This window comes from Budorcas taxicolor, chromosome 16 (assembly GCF_023091745.1).
Source record: "Budorcas taxicolor isolate Tak-1 chromosome 16, Takin1.1, whole genome shotgun sequence".
NCBI classification, from domain to species: Eukaryota; Metazoa; Chordata; class Mammalia; order Artiodactyla; family Bovidae; genus Budorcas; species Budorcas taxicolor.
In genome coordinates this window covers 31,279,106-31,295,753 of record NC_068925.1, presented here as the reverse complement: position 1 = coordinate 31,295,753, position 16,648 = coordinate 31,279,106, and the positions used below count along the sequence as shown (strand labels likewise).

The 16,648-nt window shown below is 40.5% G+C and overlaps 1 non-coding gene across 1 annotated transcript; it reads right to left on the bottom strand.

The window, feature by feature from the left end:
• Positions 1-3,876: 3,876 nt before the first annotated feature.
• Positions 3,877-3,949, bottom strand: TRNAG-UCC (transfer RNA glycine (anticodon UCC)). The gene has a single exon. It is a non-coding gene; the product is annotated as a tRNA-Gly (tRNA).
• Between the last annotated feature and the right edge of the window lie 12,699 nt (positions 3,950-16,648).

Below are 16,648 nucleotides of genomic sequence, written 5' to 3'. Positions count from 1 at the left end.
ACTCTCACATCCATACATGACCACTGGACTACAAGAGTGTAAATATAGAGTAAGTTGGAGCTGACTTTTCCTTTCAGGGCTTCCCTGGTTTCTCAGACTGTAAAGAATCTGCCTTCTATGCCAGAGACCCTGGTTCGAAACCTGGGTCAGGAAGATCCTCTGGAGAAGGGAATGGCAACCCACAACAGTATTCTTGCCTGGAGAATTTCAGGGACAGAGGCATCTGGGGGCTATAGTCCATGGGTTACAAAGAGTTGGTCATGACTGAGTGACTAACACTTCCACTTTTTTCCTTTTAACTTCTTAATTGCATAGGATGGATTTGTTTAAGCAATTTGGTTTTTACTCTGTGAAGCAGCAAATCAAGTATCTTATTCCCCTTTCTGTCTATTGTTCATTTTTATTTCTGCTAATTTTCATACATTTAAAATGTTTACAATTTGCTGAGAATACTTATGAATCATATGCACACATGCATATGTACAATAAATCATTTTTATGGGATCAATTAAATCTGGCATTCTTTTTTTTTTTTTTTGCTTTGAGGTTGTTACTTTTGAGTCAGCTGTTACGTTTGTTTGCTTTTTTTAAACTTTTAATTTTGTATTTGAGTATAGCCAATTAACAAAAACATTGTGATAGTTTCAAGTGAACAGCAAAAGGACTTAGCCATAGGTATACATGTATCCATTCTCCCCGAAACTCCCTTCAAATCTGGCACTCTTTTGTAGCTTACTATGGTTCAAGATTTCAAGGCCTTAGCCCTGTTTGAGTTAACTTGATACTCACAAAACAGGTGGCTCAAAGGTAAAAGTTTGGTTAAAAGTCCTTTGACAGATATATCTAGATTTAGTTATAAGTAACATGGAGGAAATAACTTTTGTCTCATTCCCATTCATGTCAAGATTAATGAGAAAAATACAGTTGGTAGCATGTGCCCACAGTGCCCAGTGTCTAAATAAGATCACATTGATCTGGTGATTATTGATGGTGTGCTTCTGATCTAAATATTCCACCAAAATGCTGATGAATCCTAAATTATACTCCCATTTCTCACTACTCTCCTTAATTCCAAGGTCATACATACCATTTCAACTTAGTGTCAAATAGTCTTCTCAAACTTAACATGTCTGAAAAACAACTCTTGACTCCCATACTCCTGGAACTTGCTGTTTCCCCAACCATTCCCAATTCAGTTAACAGCATCTTTATTCACCTGGTTGGTCATTCTACAAGTTTTGACACATGTATATATTCCTGTAAACACTACCACAGATAAGATATAGAATAGTTTCAATGAAGAACATTTAGGTTGTTCCTGGTGATTATAAATAGAGCTGCTGTAAACCTTCATATGTGTCCTTTTGAGTGAACATACATTTTCATTTCTTTCTGGGTAAATACTCAGGAGTGGCATCACTAAGTTGTATGGTAAGTATATATTTAATGTATATATTTAACTTTAGAAGAAACTGACAAACTGTTTTTCAGCATAGTTGCACCATTTTATACTCCCACCAGTGATAACTTCCCAGGTTACACTAGTGGTAAAGAACTTGCCTGCCAATGCAGGAGATAAAGAGATGTGGGTTTGATCCCTGTGTCAGGAAGATCCCTTGAAGAAGGGAATGACAACCAGTGTTCTTACTAGGAGAATCCCATGGACAGAGGAGTTGGTAGGTTACTGTCCACAGTGTCACAAAGTCAGACATGACTGAAGTGACTTAGCATGCAGTGATGTATGAGAGATTCATTTCTCCCTGAGCTCACCAGCATTTGTATTGACATTAGTTTTTATTTTAACTGGTCTGGTAGATATGCAGTGATAGCTCTTGTGGTTTTAATTTGCATTTTCCTTATAGTTAAAGATGCCAACCATTTTTTCATATGCTTATTTGCCATCTATATACTCTCTGAAGCTATACCGTCTTATTGAAGAATCCAAATCTTTTGCCTTTCTTCTTCTTCTTCTTCTTCTTTTTTTTTTTTGGCTTTCAGAGTTTTAAATTCCTGACCATGGATTAATTCCCTCCCCTTGGCAGTGAAAACACCAAGTCTTAACCACTGGACTGCCAGGGAATTACCTTGCTATTTTCTAATTAGATTGTTTTCTAACTGCTGAGTTCAGAAAGTTTTTAAAAATAATCTGAATATAAGTACTTTGTTGGTTATATTTTTAGGGTTAGGATTTTTTTTAGAGCAGTTTTAGGTTCACAGCAAAATCGAACAGAAGGTACAGAGATTTCCCATGTACTCCCTGTGCCCCCTACGTGCACAGCTTCTTTTACGCACACACAGCTTCTTCTATGTCGACCACCAGAGTGGAACATTTGTTACAATTAATGAACTTACACTGATACATCATAATCACCCAAAGTCCATAGTTTACAATCAGGTACACTCTTGGTGTTGTACATTCTATGGGTTTGGGCAAATGTGTAATGATATGCTGCGTCCTCCTCCGGGGGATCTTCCCGACCCAGAGATGAAACCTGCATCTTTTACCTCTAACCTGCATTGGCAGGTGAGTTCTTTACCACTAGCGCTACCTGAGAAGTCCTAAAAATCCTAAAAATAGTGCTCCACCTCTTCATTCTTCTTCCCTAACACTGGACCATCACTGATCTTTTTACTGTCTCCATGGTTTTGCCTTTTCTAGAACTGTCCTGTAGTTGGAATCATATGAGATCTAGCTTTCTCTAATTGGCTTTTTTCACTTTGTAATACACATTTAAGATTTTTTTCCATGTCTTTTAATGGCTTGATAGCTCATCTCTTTTTAGTGCCGAATAATAATGCATTGAATGAATTTAGCTCTGTTTACCCATTTGCTCACGGAAGGACATCTTGGTTGTTTCCAGGTTTTGACAATCTGAATAAAGCTTCCATAAACATCTGTATGCAGGGTTTTATGTGCACATAAATTTGTAAGAAACTGCCAAACTGTTCCAAAGTGGCTGTACCATTTTGCATTCCTCACCAGCAATAAATGAGAGAATTCATGTTGCTTCACATCCTCAGCAGCATTTGGTGTTTTCAATGTTCTAGATTTTACATGTTTAGCGGTTTGTCATTGTTGCTTTAACTCATATTTCCATGATGACGTATGATGTAGAACATCTTTTCATGTGCTTATTTGCCCTCTGTTATCTTCTTTGGTGAGGTATCTGTTAGGGTCTTTGGACTATTTTTTAAATTTTTTCTTACTGTTGAATTTTAAGAGCTCTTTGTATATTTTGAATAACAGTGTTTTATTAGATGTGCCTTTTGCAAGTATTTTCTCCTAGTGTGTGACTTGTCTTCTCATTTTTTTGACATTGTCTTTTGTAGAGCAAATTTTTTTTAGTGTTAATGAAGTCCAGTTTCTCAATTGTTTCTTTCATAGATCATGCCTTTTGTGTTGTATGTAAAAAGTCATTGCCATACCCAAGTCTAGGTTCTTTCCTATATGTTGTCTTCTAGGAGTTTTATGGTTTTGCATTTTACATTTAAGACTGTGATCCTCTTAGAGTTATTTTTGTAGAGGGTGTAAGCTCTATGTCCAGATTTATTTTTGCATGTGGATGGCCAGTTGTTCCAGCATCATCTGTTGAAAAGACTATTCTCCATTGCATTTCTTTTGCTCTTTTGTCAAAGATCAGTTGACTATATTTATGTGGGTCTGTTTCTGGTCTCTGTATTTGTTCCATAAATCTATTTATCTGTTCTTTCATTAAAACCACACTGTCTTGATTACTGCAGCTTAAAGTCTTCAAGTTGGATACTGTCAGTCCTTCAACTTTGTCCTTCAATACTGTGTCAGCTATTCTGGTTGTTTTGCCTTTCCATATATACTTTATTTTATTTTGCCATGCCATGCAGCACGTGGAATCTTTGTTCCCTGACCAGGGATTGAACCCATGCCCCCTGCATTGGAAGCACAGAGTTTTAACCACTGAACCACCAGGGAGGGTCAGTTTGTTAACAGTCTCACAATTTTCTGGGATTTCGATTGGGATTGCTTTGAATCTATAAACCAGTTTGGGAAGAACTGATATCTTGACAATACTGGGTCCTTCTGTCCACAAACATAGACTGTATCTCAACCTGATTTTATTTTGATACCTTTCATCAGAGTCTTGTAGTTTTCTTTATATAGATCTTATACATAGTGTATTAGATTTATACCTAAGTATTTAATTTAGGGGAGTGCTCTTGTGTTTGTAATTTCAAGTTCCATTTGTTCATGACTGGTATATAGGAAAACAGTCAACTTTTGTTTACTAACCTTTTATCCTACAACTTTGCTATAATTGCTTAGGAGTTTTTGTTTGTTTATTTGTTGATTCTTTTGGCTTTTCTACATACAGAATCATGTCACCTGCAAACAAAGACAGTCCTATGTCTTTCTTCCCAATTGGTACACTTTTCTTTTCTTGTCCTGTTGCATTAACTAAGACATACAGTACAATGTTGAAAAGGAGTCCTGAGATGGGACATCCTTGCCTTGTTCCTAATTATGATGTTATCTGTAGGGTATTTTTTGCAGATACTCTCTATCAAGTTGAAGTTTCCCTCTATTTCTAGTTTACTGAGGATTTTTGTCATGAATGGCTATTGAATTTTGTCAAACACTGTCTATACATCTATTGGTATGATCATGTGTTTTTTCTTCTTTAGCTTGTTGATGTGATGGATTACATTAATGGATTTTCAATGTTGAACCAGGCTTGCATAACTAGGATAAATCACATATGGTCACAGTGTATAATTCTTTTTATGCATTGTTGAATTCAATGTGTTATTATTTTGTTGAGGATTTTTGCCTCTATTTCATGAGAGATAGTGGCTTATAAACTTCTTGTAATATCCTTTGGTAGTCAGAAAATGCTGGCCTCATAGGATGAGTTAGAAGTATTTTCTCTGCCTCTCATTTCTAAAAGAAGTTGTAGTGAATTGGTATAATTTCTTTCCTACAAGGTTAGTAGAATTCACCAGTGAACCCATCTGGGTCTGGTGCTCTCTTTTGGAAAGTTATTAATTATTGATTAAGATTTTTGAAAGATATACATCTACTTGGATTGTTTGATTTCTTCTTCTGTGAGTTTTGGCTGATTGCATCCTTCAAGGAAATATTTTATGTCATCTATATTATAAAATTTGTGGCCATCAAGCTGTTCATAGTATTACTTTATTATCTTTTTAATATCCATGAGATCTGCTTACTTTGAATTTAATTTCTTCTTTTTCTAATTTTCTAATGTAGAAGCTTAGATTATGATTTTAGAGCTTTCTTCTGTTCTAATATATGCATTCAATGCTATAAATTCCCCACTAAGCACTGCTTTCTATTGAGATAACTTCAAATTCAGAGACTTTTTTTTTTCCTTCAGCAGTGTCCAGTCTACTTATAAGCCCATCAAAGGCATTTTTCCTTTTGGTTACAGTGTTTGTTTTAATCACAACCGTTTCTTTTCGATTCTTTCATAGAATTTCCATCTCTTTGCTTAATTTGCCCATCTACTCTTGTAGATTGTCTACTTTATCGTTAGATTCCTTAGCATATTAATCGTAGTTCCTACAATTCCCGATCTAATAATTCCAACACCCCTGCCATATCTGAGTTTGGTTCTGAGACTTGCTCTATCTCATCAAACTGTATCTTTTGCTTTTCATTATGCCTTGTAATTGTTTCCCTGATAGCTGGACATGATGCATTAAGTAAAAAGAAGTACTGTAAATAGGCCTTTAGTAAATCTAGAGCCAGACATCTTGGAATGTAAAGTCAAGTGGGCCTTAGAAAGCATCACTACGAACAAAGCTAGTGGAGGTGATGGAATTCCAGTTGAGCTGTTTCAAATCCTGAAAGATGATGCTGTGAAAGTGCTGCACTCAATATGCCAGCAAATTTGGAAAACTCAGCAGTGGCCACAGGACTGGAAAAGGTCAGTTTTCATTCCAATTCCAAAGAAAGGCAATGCAAAAGAATGCTCAAACTACCACACAATTGCACTCATCTCACATGCTAGTAAAGTAATGCTCAAAATTCTCCAAGCCAGGCTTCAGCAATACATGAACCATGAACTCCCTGATGTTCAAGCCGGTTTTAGAAAAGGCAGAAGAACCAGAGATCAAATTGCCAACATCTGCTGGATCATGGAAAAAGCAAGAGAGTTCCAGAAAAACTTCTACTTCTGCTTTATTGACTATGCCAACGCCTTTGACTGTGTGGATCACAATAAACTGTGGAAAATTCTGAAAGAGATGGGTATACCAGACCACCTAACCTGCCTCTTGAGAAATCTGTATGCAGGTCAGGAAGCAACAGTTAGAACTGGACATGGAACAACGGACTGGTTCCAAATAGGAAAAGGAGTACGTCAAGGCTGTATATTGTCACCCTGCTTATTTAACTTCTATGCAGAATACATCATGAGAAACGCTGGACTGGAAGAAACACAAGCTGGAATCAAGATTGCCAGGAGAAATATAAATAACCTCAGATATGCAGATGATACCACCCTTATGGCAGAAAGTGAAGAGGAACTAAAAAGCCTCTTGATGAAAGTGAAAGAGGAGAGTGAAAAAGTTGGCTTAAAGCTCAACATTCAGAAAACGAAGATCATGGCATCCGGTCCCATCACTTCATGGCAAATAGATAGGGAAACAGTGGAAACAGTGTCAGACTTTATTTTTCTGGGCTCCAAAATCACTGCAGATGGTGACTGCAGCCATGAAATTAAAAGACACTTACTCCTTGGAAGAAAAGTTATGACCAACCTAGATAGTATATTCAAAGGCAGAGACGTTACCTTGTCAACTAAGTTCCGTTTAGTCAAGGCTTTTCCAGTGGTCATGTATGGATGTGAGAGTTGGACTGTGAAGAAGGCTGAGCGCCGAAGAATTGATGCTTTTGAACTGTGGTGTTGGAGAAGACTCTTGAGAGTCCCTTGGACTGCAAGGAGATCCAACCAGTCCATTCTGAAGGATATCAACCTTGGGATTTCTTTGGAAGGAATGATGCTAAAGCTGAAACTCCAGTACTTTGGCCACCTCATGCAAAGAGTTGACTCATTGGAAAAGACTCTGATGGTGGGAGGGATTGGGGGCAGGAGGAGAAGGCGACGACCGAGGATGAGATGGCTGGATGGCATCACGGACTCGATGGACGTGAGTCTAAGTGAACTCTGGGAGATGGTGATGGACAGGGAGGCCTGGCGTGCTGCGATTCATGGGGTCGCAAAGAGTCGGACACGACTGAGCAACTGAAGTGAACTGAACTGAATGTGGTAAAGTGTGATGGGGGAGGGAAAGCATGCTGTAACCCTGTGATTACATTTTAGGCTTTTAGTGAACCTGTGCTTCTGGACACAAGTGCTTATCAGTTCATGAACTGCACCCCTCCACCCCCACAACCGCCAACTTCCCTTAGGTCCTACCAGATGGCTAGAAGGGGCTGGAGTTGGGTATTTCCTTCCCCAAGGTCACTTGGGTTCTGATAAAACACCAGCAGGTTAGGTTCTAGTTAAATAGTTTCTCCTGAGCACAGGCCTTGTTAAGAATAGAATGTTCTATTGTGCTTCAAAATGATTTCTTTTTTCCTTCCCTGGCCAGAAGCACAATGGGATTTTTCTCTGATATGCACTCGAGCACCTGATTGAGTTCTTAGAGGGAAAACCCACAAAAATGTGATGCCCTCCGCATAACAGGGGGATCTTCCTGTAGTGTTTCCCTCAGCCTACAGTAATTTGTCATTGACAATCCAGGTCTCTCTATCCTACACTGGTTCCCATGGAGGTTTTTGCTTGCGGGTTTCTGCTCTGGCAAGTTGTGCTTCCCTCTGTTTGTCTGTCCATTTCTTCAATCTGCGGGCAGCAGTTAGCCGTGTGACCTCACTGCTCTTATAGATCTAAGGAGAGTGGTTGAGTTTTCAGTTGGTCAGCCGTCTCCTTCTTAGGCTGGAGCAGCGACTTCCAAGCTCCTTACCCACTGGACTGGTTGTGCTGTGTTTTTAATCCTCTAAGTTGTGTTTCTCAGACAGCAGAAATCCTTAATTTTAATGAAGTCCAATTTTTCAATATTTTCTTTAATGGATCAAGCTGTTGTGTGTTGTATCTAAGAGATCTTTGCCTAATTCAAGGTCACAAAGATTTTCATCTGTTTTCTTCTAGCAGAGTAATTTTTTTAAAGTGTAAATTAGATCACATCACTCCTTTGCTTAAAACTCTCCAAGGGTTTTCCCTCACATTTAAAATAAAATCTAAACTCCAGATTTTAGTCTACAAAGGCCTGCATGGTCTGGCCTTAGGCTTCTTCTTTGACCTTTGCCTTCTTCCCCTTTCTCCACTGTTCACTCTGCTCCAACCGCATTTGTTTCTTACTGTTCCGCATACGCTGCTGCTGCTGCTGCTGCTGCTGCTAAGTCGCTTCCGTCGTGTCCGACTCTGTGTGACCCCATAGACGGCGGCCCACCACATACCCTCCTGGAGCCCTTTTACTTGCTGCACCCTTGCCTGGATTACTTTCCCCTTAGATCTTCATACAGCTCACTTAACACTGAAGACTGCTCAAATACCACCTCTTGGGGAGCTCCCTTATACCAGTCTATTTAAATTGGGTCCCCCCTTTCATTTGCAATTTCATGACCTCTCTTTACCTCATTGCATTTATCACTGCCTGAAACTACTTTATTTGATTGTTTGTTTTCTGCTTCTTTGTGCCTCTAAAATGTAAGTTCTTTGAGGGTTATGAGTTCTGTTCTGTTTACCACTGTATTCCCCATGTCAAGAGCAATGTCTGGCACAGAGCAGATGCTCAATGAATTACATGCTACTAAGAACTATACCTAATATCCTGAGAAACTCCAAATATGGATTTGAGGATAAGGGAGAGAGTAAGATCAGGACAGGTTGGAGCTTGTTTTTAAGCAAAAGAAGAAGGGAGGACTTCAGAGGGACCACATGGAGAGAAGAGGCCTACTGAGCAAGACACAGCCAGTTCCCAGGAATGTTGACCCCTGCACGATTCCCTCACCTAAACAGAATCCAAGAATAGATCTATAGCAGCTGAAGTTCATTGCTTTCCTCTAGGGCAAGAGCTATCTCAGGATCTTGAGCTTAGGGTAATTTTAGGGGGCCTTCTGAACTTCAAATTGTATTGCCTCCTATGTAATTATTGACAGGGATGATGTCTTTCGAATTAAACTAAAGATAAAAGGTTTTACAATGAGAACAGACATATAACTCAGTGGAATAAGACTGAGAGTCCACAAACAGTTACATTTATGGGCAGTTGGTTTTCTAGCATGCCAGGACAATAGAGTGGGAAACGAACAGTCTTTCTGACAAGTGGTGGTGGAAAAACTGGATATTCACATGCAAAAGAGTGAAGCTGGACCCCTATCTCAAACCATTCACAAAAATTAACTCAAAATGAATCACAGATCTAAATGTAACACATGTGCCTGCGTGCTAAGTCACTTCAGTTGTGTCCGACTTTTTGTGACCGTATAGACTGCAGCCCGTCAGGCTTCTCTGTTCATGGGGATTCCCCAGGCATGAATACTGGAGTAGGTTGCCGTGCCCTCCTCCAGAGGAATCTTCCCGGCCCAGGGATCGAACTCTTGTCTCTTAGGACTCCTGCACTGGCAGCTTGGTTCTTTCCAAAGAAATCCCAGGGTTGATCTCCTTCAGAATGGACTGGTTGGATCTCCTTGCAGTCCAAGGGACTCTCAAGAGTCTTCTCCAACACCACAGTTCAAAAGCATCAATTCTTCGGCGCTCAGCCTTCTTCACAGTCCAACTCTCACATCCATACATGACCACTGGAAAAACCATATAGCCTTGACTAGACGGACCTTAGTCGGCAAAGTAGTGTCTCTGCTTTTGAATATGCTATCTAGGTTGGTCACAACTTTTCTTCCAAGGAGTAAGCGTCTTTTAATTTCATGGCTGCAGTCACCATCTGCAGTGATTTTGGAGCCCAGAAAAATAAAGTTTGACACTGTTTCCACTGTTTCCCCATCTATTTGCCATGAAGTGATGGGACCAGATGCCATGATCTTCGTTTTCTGAATGTTGAGCTTTAGGCCAACTCTTTCACTCTCCTCTTTCACTTTCATCAAGAGGCTTTTTAGTTCCTTTTCACTTTCTGCCATAAGGGTGGTGTCATCTGCATATCTGAGGTTATTGATATTTCTCCCAGCAATCTTGATTCCAGCTTGTGTTTCTTCCAGTCCAGCGTTTCTCATGATGTATTCTGCATAGAAGTTAAATAAGCAGGGTGACAATATACAGCCTTGACGTACTCCTTTTCCTATTTGGAACCAGTCTGTTGTTCCATGTCCAGTTCTAACTGTTGCTTCCTGACCTGCATACAGATTTCTCAAGGGACAGGTTAGGTGGTCTGGTATACCCATCTCTTTCAGAATTTTCCACACAGTTTATTGTGATCCACACAGTCAAAGGCATTGGCATAGTCAATAAAGCAGAAGTAGAAGTTTTTCTGGAACTCTCTTGCTTTTTCCATGATCCAGCGGATGTTGGCAATTTGATCTCTGGTTCTTCTGCCTTTTCTAAAACCGGCTTGAACATCAGGGAGTTCACGGTTCACGTATTGCTGAAGCCTGGCTTGGAGAATTTTGAGCATTACTTTACTAGCATGTGAGATGAGTGCAATTGTGTGGTAGTTTACATATGTCCACACAAAAACTTGTATGTGAATGTTTAAAGCAATGTTATTCATAATATCCAAAAAGTGAAAACAACTCAAATGATCAACTAATGAATGGATTAAAAAATGTAGTATATCCATGCAGTGGAATATTATTCACCCATGTAAAAGGAATGAAGTAGTTGTACATGCCTCAACCTGAGTGAGTCCTGAAAACATTAAGCTAAATAAAAGGAACCAGTCACAAAAGACCATGTATTGTATAATTCCATTTATGTGAAATGTCCAGGGTAGGCAAATCTATATAGAAAGAAACTAGATTAGTGATTGTCTAGGACTGCCTAGTGATTGCCTAGGGTCAGAAGCACTGGGGGGTTGGGGAAGTGATAGCTAAAGCATATGGGGCTTTCTTCCAGGGGAAGAAAAAGTTTTAAAATTAGATTGCTATGATTGTTGCACAGCCCTGTGAACTTACTAAAAGCCATGGAATTGTATACAAGAGTAATTGTATGTTGTGTGAGTTATAGATAAAACATAATGCTCCCTTGAACACCTTAACTCACAGCTAGGTAAAAAATCCAAACACATCCACCAAGAAATTGAAGGGATTTCCTGGTGGTCCAGTGGTTAGGAATACACCTGTTAATGCAGGGGACATGGGTTTAATCCCTTATCCAGGAAGATCCCACATGCCATAGGACAACTAAGCCCATGAGCTATAAGTACTGAAGCCCAAGCACCTAGAGCCTGTGCTCTACAGTGAGAAGCCACAGTAAGGGGAGTCTAATGTACTGCAACTAAAGAGTAGCCCCCCCTGCTTGCCACAACTAGAGAAAGCCTGCAGGCAGCAACGAAGACTCAGCACAGCCAAAAATAAATACATAAATTTAAAAAATTGAAATTCAAAGCACTGCAGGGTCCAGGAAGGCAGAATAAGCCCCCGTGCCCAGTATTTTTTTAAGTTAATTTATTTTGATTGGAGGATAATTACAATATTGTGATGGTTGTTGCTGTAGATCAACATGAATCAGCCACAGATTAACATGGGTTCCCCCACCTCCTGAAGCCCCCTCCAACCTCCCTTCCTTCCCCATTCCTCTGGGTTGTCCCAGAGCACTGGATTTGGGTGCTCTGCCTCATGCGTTGAACTGGTACGGGTCATCTGTTTTACATATGGTAATATACATGTTTCAATGCTATTCTTTCAGATCATCGCACCCTCGCTTTCTCCACTGAGTCCGAAAATCTGTTCTTTATATGAGTGTCCCCTCTGGTGCCCTGCATGTAGGACCATCAGTACCATCTTTCTAAATTCCATATATATATATGCATTAATATACAGTATTTGTCTTTCTTTTTCTGACTTACTCCACTCTGTGTAATAGGCTCCAGCTTCATCCACCTCATTAGAACTGAATCAAATGCATTCCTTTTTATAGCTGAGTAATATTCCATTGTGTGTATGTACCATAACTTCTTTATCCATTCATCTGCCAATTGACATCTAGGTTGCTTCCATGTCCTGGCTATTGTAAACAGTGCTGCAATGAACACTGGGGTACACGCGTCTCTTTCAGTTCTGGTTTCCTTATAGTGTATGCCCAGCAGTGGGGTTGTTGGGTCGTATGGAAGTTCTGTTCCCAGTTTTTTAAGAAATCTCCACACTGTTCTCCATAGAGGCTGAACCAGTTTACATTTCCACCAACAGTGTAACAGGGTTCCCTTTTCTCTATACCCTCTCCAGCATTTATTGTTTGTAGACATTTTGATGATGACCATTTTGACCGGCATGAGATGATACCTCGTTGTGGTTTTGATTTGCTTTTCTCTAATAACGCATGATGTTGAGCATCATTTCATGTGTTTATTTAGCTATCTGTATGTCTTCTTTGGGGAAATGTCTGTTTAGGTCTTTTGCCCACTTTTTGACTGGGTTGTTCATTTTTCTGGTATTGAGCTGCATGAGCTGCTTGTATATTTTGGAGGTTAATTCCTTGTCAGTTGTTTCATTTGCTGTTATTTTCTCCTATTCTGAGGGCTGTCTTTTCACCTTGCTTATAGTTTCCTTCATTGTCGTGCCCAGAATTGAAGGGAATTTTTCAGAGGTGATTTTTAAACTGAGATACTATGGACAAGTAGGACAATGAAAGAACAGTATATATAAAGGCACAAAATCACTGGAGTGCTCAGGGTATTTGGGGAATTGTAAATTCATTTGGCAATAGGGTGCATTTCTAGGAGAATGGTGAGAAATTAGTAAGAATGACAAAGAAAGCTAGGCTGAAGGAAACTTTATGGCATTTTAAGAAATCACGACATGATTTTACAGGCAAAGGAAAGGCAGGCAAAAGAGACAGTAACTCTGCAAACAGTGCTGGAGGAGCTGAGCAAGGAGAGGTTGGGGGAGGGAAACCAGTTCAGAGGCTCTTACCCAAAACGATAAGGGTGGTAACACCAGGAAGGTTAGCTGGACTGTGCTCAAGAAGCATTCTTGAGATAGATTGCCAGAATATATAGAGTGGGTTTATTCAGATCAGAGTGATGGAGGATTCTGAGCTGATGCTGGAGAGTCTAATGTTAAAGGCAAAATGGCTGGAGACAAACTTCTCTGTAATACAAACGTGAGTGAAAGCAGGTTTGGCAGGAGGAAAAGTGTTCGATTTTGAACATGTTATGTACGCTTCAGGTGCCTACAGGACATCCAGGTGGAGTGTCCAGACGGTTGGAAATATGTGTCTAGAGCTCGGGAGAGCTATCTGGGCTAAGACACAGATTAGGGCATCTTTAAGTCTGTAGGTGGATGAATTGTCCAAGGGAAGTATATAGTGTCAAAGCGAGAGGGGCCTCAGCGTGGGGCCCATTTAAGATGCAGGCACAGAGGAGAAGAACTGGCAAGAGAGGCAGAGGAGGAAGAAGATGAGACAGGAGGGACGAGTGGTGTGAAAACCTGAAGGAGGGTTTGGAGCCAGCCCTGGGGAAAGCAAAGAGGAAGAAAGGAAGGAGACTGAGGGATTTTCCTGGTGGTCCAGTGGTTAAGACTCCACACTCCCAATGGAGGTGGCCTGGGTCCAATCTCTGGTCAGGGAACTAGATCCCACATGCTGCAACTAAGACCCAGTACAACCAAATTATAAACAGAGAGAGAGAGAAAGGAGGCTGAGAACATACCAAAAAATGGGTATTGAATTGATCAAGACAGGGGAGACTGGGAGCAGAAGGGGATTAGCACCAGCGGAGGTGAGTAATTGCTGCTATGGATCAAACGGTAACCAAAGCCAAGTGAGGAAGTCAGTCGGAGCACACTTGCTGTCTCTATGATCTTGCCTAGAGTTGGTCTTCTTTAAGTCATGTTTTGAATTTTTGGCTATGTTATACAGATCTTCAATGATAAGCAAGCAGTCACTTTCTTTAAATTGTTTGAGAATGCTGTCAGCAAAAAATGCCTTTGAAAGTTTACAGAACCTCTCCTGCTTGAAGTTCATTTTGTTAGAATAAGAATAATAACATAGACATTGAAATACGGTAAAGAATTATTTTTTTGTTGTTAACATTCAGCTAATTGTTTCTCCACTCCTTTTTCTGCTGTCTCCTTGCAAATCCCTCTGCACTTGGGGACCTGGCTTGTACAACTTTAATTATGCACAGCTTGGAGACAGATGCCACCCATGCAGGTATTTTGTCTCATGTAGCCACTTAACGTGGGAATGAACTCCACCAGATGAGATATGCCAACACTGCTTCATGTGCTTCCTGAAGATCAGCGTGACCAATTTGCTTATGAAAAAGGTTTATTTCCAGAAGACTAACCTATGATGGTATTAATATAGCACCATTTGGGGATGAAATTTTTAAAAATGTGGCTCCTTGTGGCCTAAGCTAGACTTAAACACAGATTTGCTGTGTGACCTTGCCCAAGTCATTGCAACTTTCTATTCTCAATCTCGTCACCTATATAATCAAGTAGTTAAATAAGAACCAGTGCCTCTTTAGTTTACTTGATGACCAGCATCTCCTGCGGTTCTTGTTAATTATATAAATTCCAGGCCCTACCCCATGTGGCACTAGTGGTAAAGAACCCACCTGCCAATGCAGGAGACATGAGACATGGGTTCAGTCCCTGGGTTGGGAAGATCCCCTGGAGGAGGGCATGGCAACCCACTCCAGTCTTCTTGCCTGGAGAATCCCATGGACAGGGGAACCTGGTGGGTTACAGTCCATAGGGTCACACAGAGTTGGACACTACTGAAGCAACTTAGCATGCACACATGCACCCCAGACCCACTGGATCAGAGCCTCTGGAGGAGGAGCTAGGGATGCTGTGGGTCTAACAGGTGCTCCCAGGCCTCTGATTCCATCTTTCTATGGTGCTGGTTTATATTAGGGCAGAAGCCTGGGTGAGCTGGAAATCCCCCTTTTGGCCCCAGCTTGAGAGTCACTTGTGAAAGGTTTGCTGGCGGTGGTGGGTAGAAACGTGGTAGCCTTTTATATGCAGGACATTTGTATGTATATAGGGCACCTCAGCCTAAGAAAGAAGCAGCAAAACAGTGGCTCCTTCACTTCTATGTTCCCTTCCTCTGCGAACCCCAGAAATGCCCCTTTAGGGAAATGGGCCCTGGGGCACAGCGGGAGAGGCTTCTGAAGGAATGAGCAATGTTTTCTAAATGATGGTGTTGTCCTTTGAAAACACAGTGATGTCATTCAGTATTCTTCTTCCAAAGAGAGAGACTGTTCTTTCGGTATTTCAGCTCGTTTAGAATGGTGTCACTCATTAGGGTCTCCCAAAGCCGCCCTTCAGAATAGCATCTTTAAGTACCCACTTAAGTGCCATGAAGCCATTACAACAGGCATCGTTTCCACTCTGTCTAAGCTTTCCGTCAGGGTGCACAAACACATCAAAGGGCAGACAAACAGAGCTGCGTGACACTGGGAAAAACATACACAGAGACCCTATCCAGCAAATAAACATAATTTGAAATACTGACATTCTGAAAAGGGATTAGTACTTGTTCTTCTGTTCTCTGTTAAGATGGTTGGAGCCAGTCCAGGGGTGCAGGATTCACTCCCCCGGGCAAACAGAGATCGGATTCTTTCCTCCCTATCTATCCACCCTGTCTCCAAATTTGGAGTTTTTAATTTATTCATCAACATTCATTAAATTTTTTCCCATTTGCTAATTGTTACACACTGGGGATACAAAATACAAGACATCTTGCTGCATGTTGGCGGCTTGGTAATGACAAAACTTAGGAAAATATAAGAAGACCTTTTTACTATGCAGAAAAATGCAGACCGTCCTTTCTTAGGAATTTAACAGAGCCAAACTCCAAATAAGCATGTAAATGTTTAGATCACTTTTTAAAATCAACTTGGCTTCCAAGCTTTACCCAGGATTAGTTAAAAGCCCAAGCTAGCTTATTCCATGGGAATTGCTGTAATGGTCTTATTGTAGAGTAATTGGATTTTTTTTTTCTTTTTGGGTCAGATGAGTTGATCTCATTTTGACTGGAAGGTGTTTTTTCCTTCTCTATTTGCAGGAAACAGCAGGCCTTAAGTAGATCAGCACTGTGGCTTGTATACATATGGGCAGCTGATTTTTTTTTAAGGTATTTTTAAATATGAAAGATTCTGGATGCAATTCTGTCAGCAGAGTCGAGTACAAACCTTTTAGTCTATGTTCAACTTTTCCGATTTTAGAGGTCATCTTTCAGAAACAGCTGAGTTTCCTATATGTTGGCCCCTCTGAAGATCTATTATGAAAATCGTTAATGAGTCGGCGCAGAGAAAGTGAACTTGGAATCCTCAAAATATCGTCCAGGGATTTCATGACTACCTCAAACTGACATCTTTGTACCATCTAATTGTGCTCACAACAAGAAACTGCCTGCTGAGATTGGATGTATTTGGTCAAGGGCATGATACAAATTTTTCCATATGTTGACTGAAGCTTTATGGGCCTACGGTTTGATTTTCTGAAATGTAATTCGGTTTTACTTGCTGC